This window comes from Mustela lutreola, chromosome 10 (genome assembly GCF_030435805.1).
Source record: "Mustela lutreola isolate mMusLut2 chromosome 10, mMusLut2.pri, whole genome shotgun sequence".
NCBI lineage: Eukaryota > Metazoa > Chordata > Mammalia > Carnivora > Mustelidae > Mustela > Mustela lutreola.
The window spans coordinates 24,215,374-24,233,220 of record NC_081299.1 but is presented as its reverse complement, the minus strand read 5'-3'; the positions used below and the strand labels follow the sequence as shown (position 1 = coordinate 24,233,220).

The 17,847-nt window shown below is 42.7% G+C and overlaps 1 protein-coding gene across 3 annotated transcripts in view; it reads right to left on the bottom strand.

Annotated features, from left to right (window-relative positions):
• Nucleotides 1-17,847, bottom strand: part of ZBTB8A (zinc finger and BTB domain containing 8A) — a 65,176-nt gene that overhangs the window by 20,314 nt on the left and 27,015 nt on the right. The window contains exon 3 of one of the 3 annotated variants that reach the window (XM_059138107.1): nucleotides 7,742-7,937. The exons of the other annotated variants lie outside the window; for them this stretch is intronic. The gene's annotated coding sequence lies outside the window, so the exon portion shown is untranslated. The remainder of the gene's footprint in view (nucleotides 1-7,741; nucleotides 7,938-17,847) is intronic. 3 annotated transcript variants of the gene reach the window in all.

The window sequence follows — 17,847 nt, the reverse complement described above, 5'->3', positions numbered from 1 at the left end:
TTATAAGGACACTAGTCATCTTGTACAGCCATTAAAAAAAAAAAAAAAAAAAAAAGTAAGCTCTAGGGCTAACGTGGCACTTGAGCTCATTACCCCGAGATCAGGAGTCACATGCTCTATTGATTGAGCCAGCCAGGTGTCCCAGGACATGGATCATTTTGGATTAAGGGCCCACCCTACTCCAATTTGACCTCCTCTTCACTAATTACATTTGCAACAACCCTATTTCCAAGTTAGCACTTCATCGTATCTTTTGGGGGGAACACAATGCAACCCACAACAATCTGTTAAAATGGTATGTTACATTTTTTTGGGTGCTGAATGATCTTTGCATTCCTAGAATACTCTAATTCAGTCTTTACTTTTGTTTTTCTAGAGACTGAAAAGATAAAATGTTTTAATTTTTCAATTCTCCAAAAATGTGAGGTTGAACTAATAATGGAACTAATAATGAACTAATAATGGATTGAATACTGTCCCCTCAAAATTCACATTTACCTGCAATCTCAGAATGTAACCTTATTTGGAAACAGGGTCTTTGCAGAAATAATTAGTTAAGATGAGGTCACTTGACTAGGGTGGGTCCTGTAGTCAATGACTGGTGTCCTTATAAGAGGAGAGGACCCAGAATTACAAAAGCCTTGTGAAAGAACAGCTGGAGATTGGAGTCATGCAACCACTAGCCAAGAAAACACAATGCCCCCAGAAGCTGGGAGCCATCTCCTCAAGAGCCTTCAAAGGGAACATGGCCCTGCCAACCCCTTGATTTCTGACTTCTAGTCTCCAGAACCAAGAGAATAAATTCCAGTTGTTTTAAGCAACCAGTTTAAGGTACTTTGTTGTAGCAGCCCTAGGATACTAATACAAACTGCACGAAATTGCCAATATTCAACTGTTTCGACCAATAGAAATAGTAATTTCATATAGTTGAGCTAAATTCTCGATTTCAAATGAACTGGTGAAAGGGAGAAGTATGTATTTCTATATTAACAGAAGAATCTGTAGCTATTTAAAAGCTGCTATTTTCATTCTTTCAGTGGAGGTTTTTGTTTACCAGGCTATTATAAAATTTCCCTTTTGTTTACTCATTATTCTATTCTGACTCCTCCCTCTTCTCACTCAATACCATTTTCTGGTAATTATTCCCCAGGTTTTTTTTTTTTTTTTTTTTTTAAGATTTTATTTATTTATTTAACAGAGAGAGAGAGAGAGAGATCAAAGTAGGCAGAGCAGCAGGCAGAGAGAGAGGGGGAAGCAGGCTCCCTACTGAGCAGAGAGCCCGATGTGGGGCTCGATCCCAGGACCCTGAGATCGTGACCTGAGCTGAAGGCAGAAGCTCAACTCACTGAGCCATCCAGGTGCCCCACCCCCCAGGTTTTCTTTTTCTTTTTTTAAAAAAATTTATATATTTTTTTTATTTCTTTATTTAACAGAGAGAGAGAGAGATCACAAGTAGGCAGAGAGGCAGGCAGAGAGAGAGGGGGAAACAGGCTCCCTGCTGAGCAGAGAGCCAGATGTGGGGCTTGATCCCAGGACCCTGAGATCATGACCTGAGCCGAAGGCAGAGGCTTAATTCACTGAGCCACCCAGGCGCCCCTCCCCAGATTTTCTTAAGAGGATCACCCCATCACCTCTTTTAGTACTTAGGTCTGGGAGAAACTGACTTGACTCATCACTCCAGAGACCAACCTGTGGACCCAGACCTGACAAATCAGAGCACTGCGTTCCCATGGCCAGTTACTGGCTTAGGATGGATGCACCAAACAAAGCAAGCAAAGGAGGTTCAATTAAATTGAACCCAGCCTCTTTATTGGAGCAACCGGGAAAGAAGAGCTCTCCTATGAGGATGTAAGGCTAGAGCTATCTACTGTGGATGGACTGCCACCATGATGGAGACTTTATGAGAAAGGACCAACCCTGAGGAGAGCAGAGAGAAGAAAGTCCAGATCCACTGACATAATGTTATTCCCTATGTTGGTTTTTTTTTTTTTTTTTCCTGTAAAGGGCCAGACAGGAAATATTTTAGGGCTTGTAGGTATGAGATTATTATTTATAATAAATATGTATTTTGGACTTTGCCCATGGTTCATGGCTCAGAGCTCCCCAAACCATTGTTTGGTGATTTCCTAAGCAATAAGAGAAACAGGAGCATCTTTTGTTCTAATATTTGGTCTTTCATCCGCAATTTCTGAAGTCACTTCAGAGCCATAAAGATGCTATGGGTGTCTTGCTATTCATGGTAAGTCCCAATTGACCACAGCTGAATTTATGTTAATGAGGTGACTCCTGTAAGTCCCCTAAGATGCATGGGTGGGGTGTGCAGGGAAACCAACCATTGGATTGGGTTTATTAGACTTGAGGGTTGGTACTTTCAGTCCCTCCCCATGACCTCTGGAGAGAGGAGAGGAACTAGAGGTTGAATCAGTCACCAATGGCCATGATTTAATCAATCACGCATATGTAATGAAGCCTCCATAAAACCCCAAAAGGACAGGGTTCTGAGCGCTTCCAGGTTGGTGAACCAGAACGCATCCACTTGCTGGCCCCAAACTCCATGGGACAGAAGTTCCTGCATTTGAAAGGACCTGGCCCTGTGTATCCCTTCATCTGGCTATTCATCTGTATCCTTTAATATCTTTCGTAATGAACTGGTCATCTAGTCAGTAAATGGGTTTCCTTAGTTCTCTGAGCCACTCTAATCAAGCAAACTAATCGAACCCAAGGAGGAGGTCCTCTGATTTACAGCATCGGTGGTGCATCGGTGGTGACAACCTGGACCAGCGATGGGCACCTAAGTGGAGGCAGGCTTGTGGGACTGAGCCTTAACCCGTGAATCGAAACCATCTCCACGTAGACAGTGCCAGAACTGAGTTGAATTAGTGTTGGAGAATTGCTTCATTTGCAGGAAAAACCCACACATCATAGCAGGCCAGAGGTCCTTCTCATAACTCCTCAACCTCACCACTATATTGCTCAATTCTGCCACTGTAGCACAAAAGCAGCCACAGACAATAGGAGAAGCAATGGGCGTGGCAGTGTTCCAATAAAGCTTTATTTACAAAAACAGCCACAGGTTGCCTTTTGCCAACACCAGCCCTAGTCCCAGCCATGCCTTTGGCTGTATCTACCTATCCTCGGACTTTTCAGTTACCTGACCCAATAAATGTCATTTCTCTTAAGCCAACATAAATTGGCTTTCCTTTTGTTTGTAACCAGAGAATCCCAATTTATAAGTTATTTCTAAAGATTCTGAATTCTTTGGTAACTTTCATCTAATTATTAGTGCAACTTTTCTTTAAAATCTACTCCTAACTCTGAAAGGAATCAAAGTTGGTTTCACAGAGGAATGATTCACTGATGTTCAAGACATTGCCCACTCTTTTACAAATGAGAAAGTGTTATCAAAACACTAACTCTATTCTTAAAAGTTTTAGTGAAAAGTTAATTCCTTGGGGGAAAAAAGGAACCTTTTTTTTTTTTTTTTTAAGTTTAAGTTTCAATAAGAATTTGCTTTCCAGGCAATTTATAGACGATTTGAGTGAGCATCAGTACTGTTCAGTGTTGCAAACAGTAGTCACTGTGTGCAAATTCAAACAGGCACCTGAGAGTTGATAGTGGGAGGATGTTTAACAGCAAAAGCGAAGTGGGAAATCTGCTTTCGCTGTTAAACAAGACAGGAGAGACCTGAGCACTGCCTTTGACAAGCAGAAGAAGAAACAGAGGAACTCGGAAAAAGGCTGAGGCATGAGGAATGACCAGCAGCAGACCTTATCAAAGGGCAGTCACAGGACTATTACCTCAAGTGAAATGCCCACTGGCAGCTGAATTCCCAGTACCAGATACTGAGCCCTGAAAAGGAGGCTGTAATTCCAAGATAGGGTTAAGAATAAGTTTAAGAGGCTTAATGAAAAGACTCCGAAAAGATAAAAGGGAAAAGGCAATTCACACTCCAGTGGACACACACCAGGACCAAGACCAGGTAACATACGTATGGCAGGGAGAGCCAGAGAACCAACAGGGGTGACCCCAGGGTGTACAGGCGTGAGTACTGGCCGAGCGGCGGTCCCATCTACTGCAATGGAAAAGACTAGGAGAGGAACCTGTGGGGTCTAGTCTCTGCAGCTCATGTTTGGACACGGTTCCTGGGTCCTGTTATTCATCCAACAAGAGAAAAAGGGCGGGCAGTTGAATACATGAGTAGAATTGAGGAAATAGGCCCAGGCTGGGGATGTGAGACTGGGAATCAGCATTTGGATGGTATTTAAAGTCATGAAACTAGATGTGTCTACCAAAGGAGGCAGGCCACATGGAAGAGAGGTGAGCCCCTCGCCCTGACAAAGATACCAGAGGAAAACCAGAAAGCTACCCTGGAAGTGAAGAAAGTGTTTCTTTCTTTTTTCTTTTCCTTTTTTTTTTTTCTCTTTCTTCCCTCCCTGAATTCCTCTCTTCTTCCTTCTCTTTCCTTTTTTCTTTCTTTCAAGATTTTATGTATTTACTTGTCAGAGAGACAGTGAGAGAGGGAACACAAGCAGGGGGAGTGAGAGAGGAAGAAACAGGCTTTCCGCTGAGCAGGGAGCCCGACATGGGGCTCAATCCCAGAACCCTGGGATTGTGACTTGAGCTGAAGGCAGATGCTTAACAACTGAGCTACGCAGGCACCCCGAAGAAAGCGTTTCAAGGAGAAGGGGTGATCAGCTGTGTTTGCTTTGGTAAGACGGGGACTAAGTCAACCCCTGGATGTATCAGTGGGGTGTGTGTGTGTGTGTGTGTTTGTGTGTTTGTGTATGGGGGCCGGTTGTGTGTGTGCACCTGTGTTGTGTGCCTGTGTGTCTGTGTTAAGGTGGGTTTCAGGGAGAATGGGATGAGAGAAACAAGTACCCACAACTCGTCATGGCATTTTGCCTATAGGGAAAGAATAAGGGAGACAGTGATAGTAAGAGGAGGTGTGGTCAGCATGAAGAAGAATGTGAATGTTTGGGGAAGAAAAAAGTCCCTGAAGAAATAAATTCCCAGATAAAGCAGGAAGGAATGAGACTGAGAACACACTAAAGTGGTTATCACTGGAAAGGATGACATCGGAATTCATTTCAGATGCCTTTGATCTCTTATCTGTGAAAATGATGAGGATATGGGAAATATGATAGAATTACAGTAGTTACTATAAAAATGAGTATGTGGGGGCGCCTGGGTGGCTCAGTTGGTTAAGCCTCTGCCTTCAGCTCTGGTCGTGGTCTCAGGGTCCTGGGATCGAGTCCCGCATCGTGCTCTCTGCTCAGCGGGGAGCCTGCTTCCTCCTCTCTCTCCCTCTCTCTCTGCCTATTTGTGATCTCTGTCTGTCAAATAAATAAAGAAAAATCTTAAAAAAAAAATCTGTATGTGATGGGGCGCCTGGGTGGCCCAGTAGGTTAAGCATCTGACTCTTGACTTTGGCTCAGGTCGTGATCTCAGGGCAGGAGATCGAGCCCCAAGTTGGGTCCACACTCAGCAGGGGGAATGCTTGGGGTTCTCCCTCCCCCTCTCCCTCTGCCCCTTGCTCCTGTGCTCTCTCTCCAAAATAAATCAATCCTTTTAAAAAATGTGTATCTGGGGACGCCTAGGTGGCTCAGTTGGTTAAGCAGCTGCCTTCGGCTCAGGTCATGATCCCAGGGTCCTGGGATCGAGTCCCACATCGGGCTCCTTGCTCGGTAGGGAGCCTGCTTTCCTCTGCCTGCCTCTCTGTCTGCCTGTGCTCGCTCGCTCTCTCTCCCTCTGCCTCTGACAAATAAATAAATAAAATCTTAAAAAAAAATGTGTATCTGATTTCTAATCTACTCTGATTTAGACTTTCCACTTAAATCACAAGATTAAAGCGTTACAGCTTGAGCTCAGCTTATGGCATGGTGACGCTCAGTAAATATTTAGGGGACTTTTCCCGGGGAAACTGCTTCATTGGTAGACTATAGCAATTGACAGGCAACAGAAGCCACCGTCTTTCCTTAACCTACCCATCTACGGCTGAATAAGTTTTTCTTTGCCCCTATAAGGAAGTAATGCCCTCCTAACAAAGGCAACTGATTTTAGGTTCTGTACCGGTTATTTACATATGGTTTTTAAGCCCCCAAACTGCCTTTTTACATGCTGCTCTGCTCTGCTCTGATGGGTCTGAAACACTGCAAAATACATGACCCAGGATCTCTCACCAGCTGACTTCCTGCAGGATATGGAACATGGGACTCAGAGGACCAGAGGAGGAGGGAAACTTCCCATTCCAGGGCTCCCCGTTGGGAGCGGGCGGGCGTAACTGTGGACAACGGCAGCTCAGGCAGATGCAGAATCTTTCTGGTGGTTCCAGCACAGATCGAGGTGGTGCCTCTTCAGCGGATCCAGGACTGGCTGCGTCTCCAAAGTGCAGTAGCGGGTACGTGCTCGTGGGCTCCAGCTTCAAGGGGCGTCAGCAGCTTGTGATCCTGAGTCTCAATCCCTTCTTTCTTTTTGTTCCTCCAGCCCCCATCCTCATCTGTGCCCTTCCATACCTTCCCACACCTGTCTAATTTCCAGTACCAAATTATCCTTGCCTGGAATATCTCGAAAGGCTTTTGTTTTCTCGATGGGAGTCTTTTTTTTTTTTTTTTTTTAAAGAAGATCTTATTTATTTATTTGACAGACAGAGATCACAAGGAGGCAGAGAGGCAGGCAGAGAGAGAGAGGAGGAAACAGGCTCCCCGCCGAGCAGAGAGCCCGAAGTGGGGCTCAATCCCAGGACCCTGGGATCATGACCTGAGCTGAAGGCAGAGGCTTAATTCACTGAGCCACCCAGGTGCCCTTTGATGGGACTCTTATTATATCATCTTGGTAACAGAAAAGGTCCGAGGAAATAGACTGTCCAAAGTAGGGTTTGGGGATTGGTTTGCTGATTGTTTTGACCTTGAACAGACCCAGAACAGAATGATGGCCTTATTCCCACTGAAGAATGGAAATGCTGGTAATCCGTGTCATGTAGTGGCATGATGATTACACACTTTGGGTGACCTGAGGCTGCTGTATTTGACCATGACATTAGTAATTGACAACTACAAGGACTCATCCTCATCAGGTGAGCTGCTTCTGATTGTACTGGGGCAATAACAGAAAGGAAATGATAAGCTCCAGACTTTAAACCCAGCTCAAGTCACCATTAGGAAACCAGAGAATTTCGACGGTGGCCCCAAAGGAGCCTCTGTGAGGCCACAGGACAGACGGAGCTAAAGCCTAGACACTACATGTAATTGTGTGGATTGTAAAATTACAACATAAGTTGATTTTACATCCGACTGAGTCTCTTATGTGATGGGTATTGATGGTGAAGGAGACCCCAAGACCCGGAATGGGAACATGTGAATGGATTCTGACTATCTGAGAACCTTGAGCCTCTACATTCCCATGAGCCTCCCCCTTGCCAGGAAGCAGCCAATCCTTTGAGAAGACGAGCTTTCCCTTGCTTGAAGACTCTAATAACACACCTGAGGCAATGACCTTGCAAGGGGATGCCAATTTTCCTCCAGACTCACCTCACCACCCCTCATTGCCACCAGACCATAACAAGAATCAGCATTTCCCAAGGGGATAATGAAAAAGTATCACGTGGGAGGAGATAATTTATACATAAAATACTGCAAGACTTTCCTAATTCACCTTGGCACAAACATGGGAATATGTTTAGTAATGGATTCTGAGGGATAACAATGTTGCAACAAGCTGGGTTTATTGCTAGGGGTGCACTTACCAGAGATTGTGGATTTTATGTGTTAGTTCAAACACTTGGGAATGGCTCTAAAAACTTGTTTCATGGGCAGACCACAACTGGAACTCAAGGGTGGACTATATTCAGTGAAGCTGAGATGCCAGAACTTCTGGCATAATGTGGAAGAAACCCGGATGTCCAGAGGATTCTTCCTTCACTAAGATATTGTGGCTGTCACCTATAGGATGGAAATGGCACGAAAGGAGATGTCTTTACTGAAATGGGGATGATGAGGTCCCAGAGTGGCAAAGGCCAAGTGACAGTGGTTAAAAGCCACAGACAACGTGTACACAATTACCATATATATACAGCAGGGGTGGATTTTTGGTGATGGCTAGTTGATCATGTTGTCTCTAGGAATTATCTAGATGAACAGCTTACTAAAGTACGAAACTGATCTATATAACTAAAAAACTCAAACCAACAAACAAAAGCAAAAACAACCGGAAACTCTAGGTCTCTTAAGGAAGACGCTGACCTGGTTTGCCATATTGGAGCATGACAGCCTGTCATAAACACTTCAGACCTACAACAATTTATAGAACTGGGTTTACTGAACCCTTGATCGAAGTAGTACTATACTATCACAAGTACATACTGGAACATTTCCTTCATGACTTCCTCAAAGAGACCTGAAATAATGTCCTAGTAAGTCATTGCTCAATGAATGTAAATGAAACCATCCAGTAGGATGACTGAAGACATATCTGAAATTTCTCTGAAAGAGAAATATCTGGGCCTTTCAGGGATTGCCAGATACTAGTTCTGAACTGGTGTTAATCCCTAGGTATCCAGAACATCATCTGATCTACCAGTCAAGGGAGTGACTCATTGAGGTCAAGTGATAAATGGGGTTCTGGCCTGAGTTGATCTCACCCTATGGCAATTTCCCCGGTTTCTAAAGTATAGTTCCAAAAAGAAGCCCCACATTTGCTCCCTAATCATGATGTGAGGGCTATTACGGTAAGAAGGAACAAACTTCCCCTCCCTACCAGCATAAACTAAAACCCATACTACATCTCTAGGGGATAAGCAGAGACTAATGCCAGCAGCAAAGGCTTCAAAGATGTTAGTGTGGTGATTTCCATCACTTCTGCATTTAATTCACTATTTGGCCTCTGTAGAAGGTGAATGGGTCTCGGAGGCTGACTGTAGATTACAGTGTCCTTAATCAATGAGTAATTCTAACTGTAGCTGTTTCCCAGAGGTGATCTTTCCCCTGGAACAAATCAACATAGTAACCAGCACCTGGAAGACAGCCATTGATATGGAGAGATGTTTTTGTCTTGATATGGATTAGCAAGAAGCACGACCAGCAGTTTGCTTTTACCTGCCAGGGACATCACACTTGATGATACCATGCCGACTAGACACAATGAGCAGAACACAGCCACTATCCTTGATACCTTAGTAAGACAAATGCATGACTGAAGGTAGGTGACAAAGACCATGAAGGTTGAGGGTCCTGCCTCCTTGTAGAAAGGTTTAGGGGTTACATGGTCTGGGATGAATTGGGATTAGTCCATGATAAGGTAAAAGACAAACTGTTGTACTTTATGCTACCCATCAAGAAAAACAAGTTGTAGGAATCTTCTGGTTTGGGAGCAACACTATACTGCATATAGGTTCTACTTCAACCTTTATACTGAGTAACTCATAAGATGGTGAGTTATTTTTAAAAGATTTTCTTTATTTATTTGACAGAGAGAGAGTGCGCAAACACAAGTAGGCAGAGAGGCAGGCAGAGGGAGAAGGAGAAGCAGGCTCTCTGCTGAGTAGAGATCCCAACACGGGGCTCGATCCCAGGATCCTGGGATCGTGAACTGAGCTGAAGGCAGATGCTTATCTGACGGAGCCACCCAGGTGCCCAAGATGGCAAATTTTAACTGTGGCCAGAGCAAGAAAAGATTCTGCACAAGGTCCAGGCTATAGTGGAGGGTGCTCTGCTATGTAGGCCTTAAGACACATCAACTCCAGTGGTGTTAGAGGTTTGTGGGGAACAGGGATGCTGTATGGAGCCTATGACCAACCCCAACAGGGGAATCATAGCCCTTAGAATTTGAGAGAAAATACGATAGTTCTTGTATTAGTTAGGGCTCTCTGGAGAAACAGAACCAATAGAATACATATATGATTTATTACAAGGGATTGGCTCAAATGATTCTGGAGGGTAATAAATCGTCAGACCCAGGGGAGCTGATGGTGTGGTTCCAGTCCAAGACTAAAGGCCTGAGAACCAGGACTGCCAATGGGGTGAGTTCCAGTTTCAAGGCTGTCAGGCTGGAGACCCAGGGAGAGTCAGTGTTTCAGTTTGAGTCCAAAGGCAGGGAAAAACCAATGTGCAAGCTCAAGGTAGTCAGGTAGGAGGAAATACTCTCTTACTTGGGGGAGGATCAGCCTTTTGTTCCATGCAGGCCTTCAACTGATTGGATGAGGCTCACCCACATTAGGGAGAGTAATCTGCTTTACCATCAATTTAAATGGTAAATGCATTTGAAATCATTCTCACGGAAATTAAGAGGTGGAAGCTTTTTCACCTTTACTTCTAGTAACCCACTGACAGAATTTTTGCCTTCTCTCTCCCCCAAGGTTTTGGCTCCCAAGATAGGAACACTTCCAGCAGGGAATCATCACATGATTCCATTAAAAAAACTTTTTTACAGGGGGAAGGGCAGAGGGAGAGAGAGAGAGAGAGAGAGAGACACTCTTAAGCAGGCTCCATGCCCAGTGCAAGCCTGACATGGAGCTCCATTTCATAACCCTGAGATCATGACCGAAACAGAAATCAAGAGTCAGACACTTAACTGACTGAGCCACCTAGGGGTCCTGATTCCATTAAATTTGATTATGACTGACCTAAAAGAGGAATTAACATCTTCCATTTTGGGAGAGGGTGAGGCCATCTTTTTTTGTACTAAGGATAGTTACATAATGTAAAGCAGACTCATAAATATTGGGGGGGGCATAGATGGTACAGTCGGTTGGGGCTGTAACTCTTGGTTTCAGCTCAGGGGGTGGTCTCAGAGTTGTGAGATCAAGCCCCACACCAGACTCCATGCTAAGCGAGGAGTCTGCTTGAGGCACGCGTGCACACACACACACTCTCTCTCTCTCAAAATAAATAAATCTTTAAAATAAAAAGTTTTAAACATGGGAAGAGTGGTAGACACAGATGCCAAGTTGCCCAGAGTATGGACTATGCTAGTCATTTACATGTTGTCTCTCCACTCAACACTGGTCATGCTCTACTCTCTACTGATGGAAATGGAAATCTACAAACAACATTTCCTAGGCTTCCTTCCTTGCAGCTGGCTTCCTTTTTGAGTCTGTCAATAGGAAGCACCAATAGGAAGTCAGTCAAAGAAAAAGAAGTTTGTTGCCTGGGGCAGTGGAAAGGCAGCAGTTGCTGCTGGCTGCTGGCTGTTGGGTATAGTGGCGTAGGGGTCGGTGATTCCGGACTCCACGGCCTTTCTACTCTTTGAACTTTCCATCTCTGATAGAAGTGGCAGGTCCTTGGGAGATCCAGACCTGACCGTGACAGCAGCTCAAATGCACAGCGGCCAGCACAGACCTGTGGGCTTCAGGTCAGGGGCACGGCAGCTTCTGATGTATTAAGAATCCTTCTTGCTTCCCCTGGGCCCTCTTTTCTATTTTGCTGTTCTAGCCCTTCTCAGACTTTCAGAACCGATTTCATACATTCAGTTACCTCTCTTTGAAATACCCAGAGTGGTTTCTGTTTTCCTGAGTAGACCCTGACTGATAACATTTCTAGGACCAAAAATAGATAAATCGGCTGTCTAAGAAAAGGATCTATCTTGAGACTCGCCCTTCTGGGCAAATGACATACAATCTTTCCTCTCAGCATCTCTCTTACCTTTTCTTTCTTAGAAACAGAAACAACCGTAGTCAACTAGAAACTGCACTTATTTTTGTCCTTAACTTCTTTAAGCAGAACTTTAAACACACAACAAGGCAGAGGAGGTCATATACGGAATGCTTGCGTATTTACTACCCAGCTTTAATGCCAATCAGTTTTGATAATTTTCTGTCTTTTCTTGGCCTCCACTTCCCCCCCCCCCCAGAATATTTAAAAATCAGATCACAGGCATTAAGTCACGTCACTCATAACCTTCCAGGGGACTTCTACATAACCCTCCTTCTGTTCCTATTATTACACTCGGACCTCTGTCGTCGTCATGGACAGAGCATCCTTTTCTTTTTCGCAGCATGGAATTCCTGTTTTTCTTTTGGGATCTGCCTTCCACAGCTTGGTAGTGCTGCTTATTCCTTGGTCTTGCTGAGCTCATGGGCACATGGACCAGAGTGATCAGTCTGAGACCTCCTTCAGGGTGTATCATGGAGAACGAAGCTCTCACTACATGAGAGCTTGGGCCTTAAGAAACATAAAAGACTAGAACTATCAAAAGGTACCTTCGACAAGGGATTAACCCACCTAACAGTGATGTTAACACAGAGGAAAGCCAGACAAAACTGTTCTAGAGAGTCCTGATGACATTAGCCTAATTCCTGGACCCAGCAGCGCCTAGAGCCAATGCTCGTTCTAGATTTGTAGTTACAAGAGTCAATACATTTCCTTTTCTTTTTTCTTTTTTTTTAAAGATTTTATTTATTGTTTTTGACACAGTGAGAGAGGGAACAGAAGCAGGGGGAGTGGGAGAGGGAGAAGCAGGCTTCCCACTGAGTAGGGAGCACAATGCGGGGCTTAATCCCAGGACCCTGGGATCATGACCTGAGCCGAAGGCAGACACTTAATGAATGAGCCACCCAGGCGCCTCATATTTCCTTTTCTGTTGAAATTTGAGTTTCTATAATGTGTGACCAAGAGTCATTTATTTCTAATTTGTGCCACTCTCCAAGGCTGCACCTGTAGCCCATTCGAGAATACTCTTTTTAGCGGAGAGAACACATTTTCATAAATGGGAACATTAATTTAATGTCCTCAGTGCAATTCAGGTTATCATATCACTAGAGCATGGTCTCTGGTGCAGCTCTGTTGCAGCTGTCTTTTTCCTTCATATCCCCTGAAGTCCTAGCATAGCTGCGGGCCAAGTTTCCTTCAGTTTTGTTCACGTACACAGTCGTGAATCATTTCTTTGCAGGCTACAATAACTTTAGGGTAATTTCCATGATGTCAGAAGTCTTCCACCAGTCTCGAATTAACAGCTGACAAGTCTTTTGAAGGTGTTTCCCTGGCTCAAGCCACTGTAAAATATCCACTTTCTTTTTTTTTAAGGTTGTATTTACTTATTTGTCAAAGAGAGAGAGCACAAGCCGGGAGGGCGGTAGGCGGAAGGAGAAGGAGGAGCCTGGAGGAGGACTCCAGGCCAGGATGTGGGATCACGACCTGAGCCGAAGGCAGATGCTTAACCAACTGAGCCACCCAGGCACCCCTAAAGTACCCTTTTTAAAATCCGAAGTAAAATTTCTTTTTAATACTCTTACAGTAATTTTAGCCTTAAAACCTGCATACCTGTGATAAGTCATTATGGGCAAAACCATTTAGCAGAACACGTAACAACGATAGAAGGGGAAACCATGACCTAGGAACACAGATTAGTGCAGCCTCTCAAACTCAGGAACACACCGGCTGCTAAATCAGCTCTCATCGGTGCGAACTGTATTGAACTGGCTGGGCAGTTCTTTTAAGAATGCATTAACTACAATTCAGTACTGCATCAAATTTACAAATATAAACATATTTAGAGCGAAGAGCACTCTAATTAATTAATGTTCAAGGGGCTGTTTCTATAATGAAGTTTCTTCCATGTTTAATGTAATCCAGAGTCTGGCTAATAGTGGGCTTCAAAATTCCTTCAAAATCCAGAAATTATTATATAAAAAAGACTGAATCATGTGGTCAGAGATTGGGGCCTTCATATTCTCATCCTGTGCCCAAAGACCCAGACTTCTCTGTGTTCTTGCACGTCACCAGAGCACAGACAAACAAGGACACTATGCTAACAGAAGGAGAACATTCTCAGGGCTATGCCATACCCCTGCCAAAACAAGACACCCGGGAATACTGCTAGAGAAGCATCAAATCAATATCCAATTTTTTACTATCATATCCTGTCAGCTAAAATCTAATACTTCCTCTGTTCTCCTCTGAAACATGGTCATGGGTTACGACTTTACAATTTTTTGCTATTATAAATGATGCTGCAACAAACACCCTTGCACACAGATCTTTCAGCACTTGTGAGATAACTTGATTCCTAGAAGTGGAGTTGCTGAGTGGGTACAGATTACCTTCCCAAAACATTATATCAGTTTATATCTTCACCAGTACCATTTGACAGTGTCTTTTCCTCCAACGCTTACATTAATTCGCAATGGTATCTCTTTAAAGTGCTTTCCCATCTACCTTTAGGGAAAAATACCAGGAAAGTATCAATATTATTATTTAATACTGTCCTGGATGTGCTAGTCCATGAGTTAGGCAAGATGATTAAGTATAAAATACAAATATTGGAAACGATGAAACAGTTACTGCTATTGGCTATAGGTGATATTATGTATCTTTAAGATGCAAAAGTAGGGGCACCTGGGTGATCAATCAGTTGGGTGTCTGACTTGATCTCAGCTCAGGTCTTGATCTCGGGGTCTTGAGTTCAAGCCCCACATTGGGCTCCACACTGGGCATGGGGCCTACTTTAAAAAAAAAAATGCAAAAATCAAATTAGAAAACTATTTTCCAAAGTAAAATTCTTGGGCTTTTGCTATGCTGGAATAACTGGTACTAGACTTGGCATTCTGCTATAAACAATTTGAAAACTGAATAAAATACATGAAAAAACTGGTTTTAGACAATAAAAAACAGAAAGAGTAGGGTGATGATCTCTGAGACTCAAAGGAGGTTAGTCAATCACTTTGGCTTTCTAGATTGTGATACTGGAAGGTGAAATCAAAAGGGACTGAACATGGGCGTCAGGCTGGCTCAGTCCATGGAGAATGTGACTCTTAATCTCAGGGTTGTGAGTTCAAGCTCCAGGTTCGGTGTGGAGCCTATTAAAAAAAAAGCGGAAGTGGGGGACAGGGGCTGAGTTCACCATGCCTGAGGTACCTGGAAGTTGTAGGGTAAAGTATTGGATGAGATAACTACACAAGCAATGGGTCAATAAATCTGTAGAGGAGTATTCTAAGTCTGTTCTAAACACTAACCTGTACATATAGTGTGAAACTCCGAGTCTGAGTAAACAAAAGTGTAAGCATTAGAATTCCCAGAGCTTACAGAGAGTTAAGAGACAATTAAGTTTTGACCAGCCAGAGTGAGAATTCTTCACTGAACACCTAAGGCATTAAATAGAGAAAGTAAAACAGTAACACTTAAGTAGAAGGACTAACTAACTCAACAGTAAAGACCATTCTAGAACTGTCCCCCAAACTAAAAAACAGGCCGTAAATCATCAAGCTGATCCCTTAGCAACTTAACTAGCAAGTAAAGCAAAAATTCAAGGTCTTTAAAGGCATGAAATTGGGGCACCTGGGTGGCTCAGGCATTAAGGGCCTGCCTTCCGCTCAGGTCATTATCCAGGGTCCTGGGATTGAGCTCCAAATCAGGCTCCCTGCTCAGCAGGAAGCCTGCTTCTCCTTCTCCCTCTGCCCCTGCTTGTGTTCCCTCTCTCACTGTCTCTCTCTGTTAAATAAATAAATAGATAAAATCTTTAAAAAATAAAATAAAATAAAGGCACGAAATTCAGACACTCAAAATCACATGTTTACCTTGCCCATCATCCCATCAAAGAGTACTAGACACGTGAAAAATAAAAGTCATGCTAGAATCAGAAGAAAAATTAGTCAATAGATCCAGAAATGAATGCTAGACCAAGTAAAGACGTAAACACAGTTATTATACATACATTCAAAATTTAAAGAAAAACATGAAGAATATAGAGAAAGAGAAGATATTAAAAACAAGTAAAATTCCTAGAAACAAAAATACAACAGTGGAAATTTAAAACTCACTAGATGGGCTTAATAACAGCAGGTTACAAACTACAGAAGAATAATCCATGCATGCGAAGATATAGCGCTGGATTATTTCATGTAAAACAAAAAAGAATGATTTTAAAAATGAACAGAGCCTTAGTGACATGTAGGACGATATTAAATGTTCTAATATGTTTGTAATTGAGGTTCTGGAAAAGACAGAAGCAGAAAAAGCACTTGAAGAAAAGATGAGACACAGAACTACATTATATATCAGAGGTTTGCAAACTTTTGCTGTAAAACGCAAGATAGTAAATATTTTAGGTTTTACAGGCTAATGGTCTCGTTGCACAACTCAACTCTGCCACTGTAGCACAAAACATACCATAAACAACACGTAAATGAATGGCTGAGATTTTACTTATGAAAGCAGGCAGGGATCCAGACTTGACCTGAAGACTGTAGTTTGCCCGTTCCTGCTATACAAGAACTGGTGTGATAGGTGATGAGTGATAAGTGTATACTGTGATGAGGGAAATGTATGTTGTAACCCCTAGAGCAACAATTAAACGTAAAAAAAAGAGTTTAAGCTAATAAGCCAACAGTGGAGATAAAGTGGAGAATATAAAAATCACTCAATAGTCTTTTTTGAGGCAGGATAAGGAAAAGGCAGGAAAAGAGTGGGAAAGGAAAAAAAAGAGATGACATAAAAAAAAAAAAAAAAACCAGGAAGATGGTACATATAAATCCAACTATATTGATAATTATATTAAATGCAAATATGCACAATTCCACTTAAAAAGATTATCAGATTGGATGAAAAATGACCAAATATATGCTCTACAAGAAATCCACTTTAAATACAGAGATACAGATATTACGAGTAAATAAACATAAAAAGGATACCATGAAAACACTACTTGTAAGAGAGATGGATGGCAGATGGCCAACAGACACATGAAAAAGTGCTCCACATCACTCGGCATCAGGGAAATACAAATCAAAACCACAATGAGGTATCACCTCACACCAGTCAGAATGGCTAAAATTAACAAGTCAGGAAATGACAGATGCTGGCGAGGATGTGGAGAAAGGGGAACCTTCCTATACTGTTGGTAGAAATGCAAGCTGGTGCAACCACTATGGAAAACAGCTTGGAGGTTCCTCAAGATGTTGAAAATAGAACTACCCTACAACCCAGCAATTGCACTACTGGGTGTTTATCCTAAAGATACAAACGTAGTGATCCAAAGGGGCATGTGCACCCGAATGTTTATAGCAGCAATGTCTACAATAGTCAAACTATGGAAAGAACCTAGATGTCCATCAAAGAAGATGTGGTATATATACACAATCGAATACTATGCAGCCATCAAAAGAAATGAAATCTTGCCATTTGCGATGACGTGGATGGAACTAGAGGGTATCATGCTTTGCAAAATAAGTCAATCGGAGAAAGACAACTATCATTTGATCTCCCTGATATGAGGAAGTAGAGATGCAACATGCGGGGGTTAAGGGGGTAGGAGAAGAATGAATGAAACAAGATGGGATTGGGAGGGAGACAAACCATAAGTGACTCTTAATCTCACAAAACAAACAGGGTTGCTGGGTGGAGGGGGTTTGGGAGAGGGGGGTGGGGTTATGGACATTGGGGAGGGTATGTGCTATGGTGAGTGCTGTGAAGTGTGTAAACCTGGCGATTCACAGACCTGTACCCCTGGGGATAAAAATACATTATATGTTTATAAAAAATAAAAATAAATAAAAATTTAAAATTTAAAAAAAGAGAGAGATGGATGATTATATTAACATCAAAGTAGGCTCAAGCCAATATCAGAGCTAAAAAGATTTTATAGTTCTAAAAGTACTAATTCACTGAGAAAATAGAACCAAAAGTATCTATGTATCTAATAATAGAGGTTCAAAATACAAAAAGCAAAAACTGGCAGAAGTGAAGAGAAATACAGTAAATTTATATTTATTGTTGTATATTTCAACATTCCTCAGTAATTGATAGAGGGAATAGATGGAAAAATCGATGTGTATAAAACACTTGACAAACACTATCAACCAGCTTGACCAAATTGATGTTTATAGAACAGTTTGCACAACAGCAGCAAAATATACATTCTTTT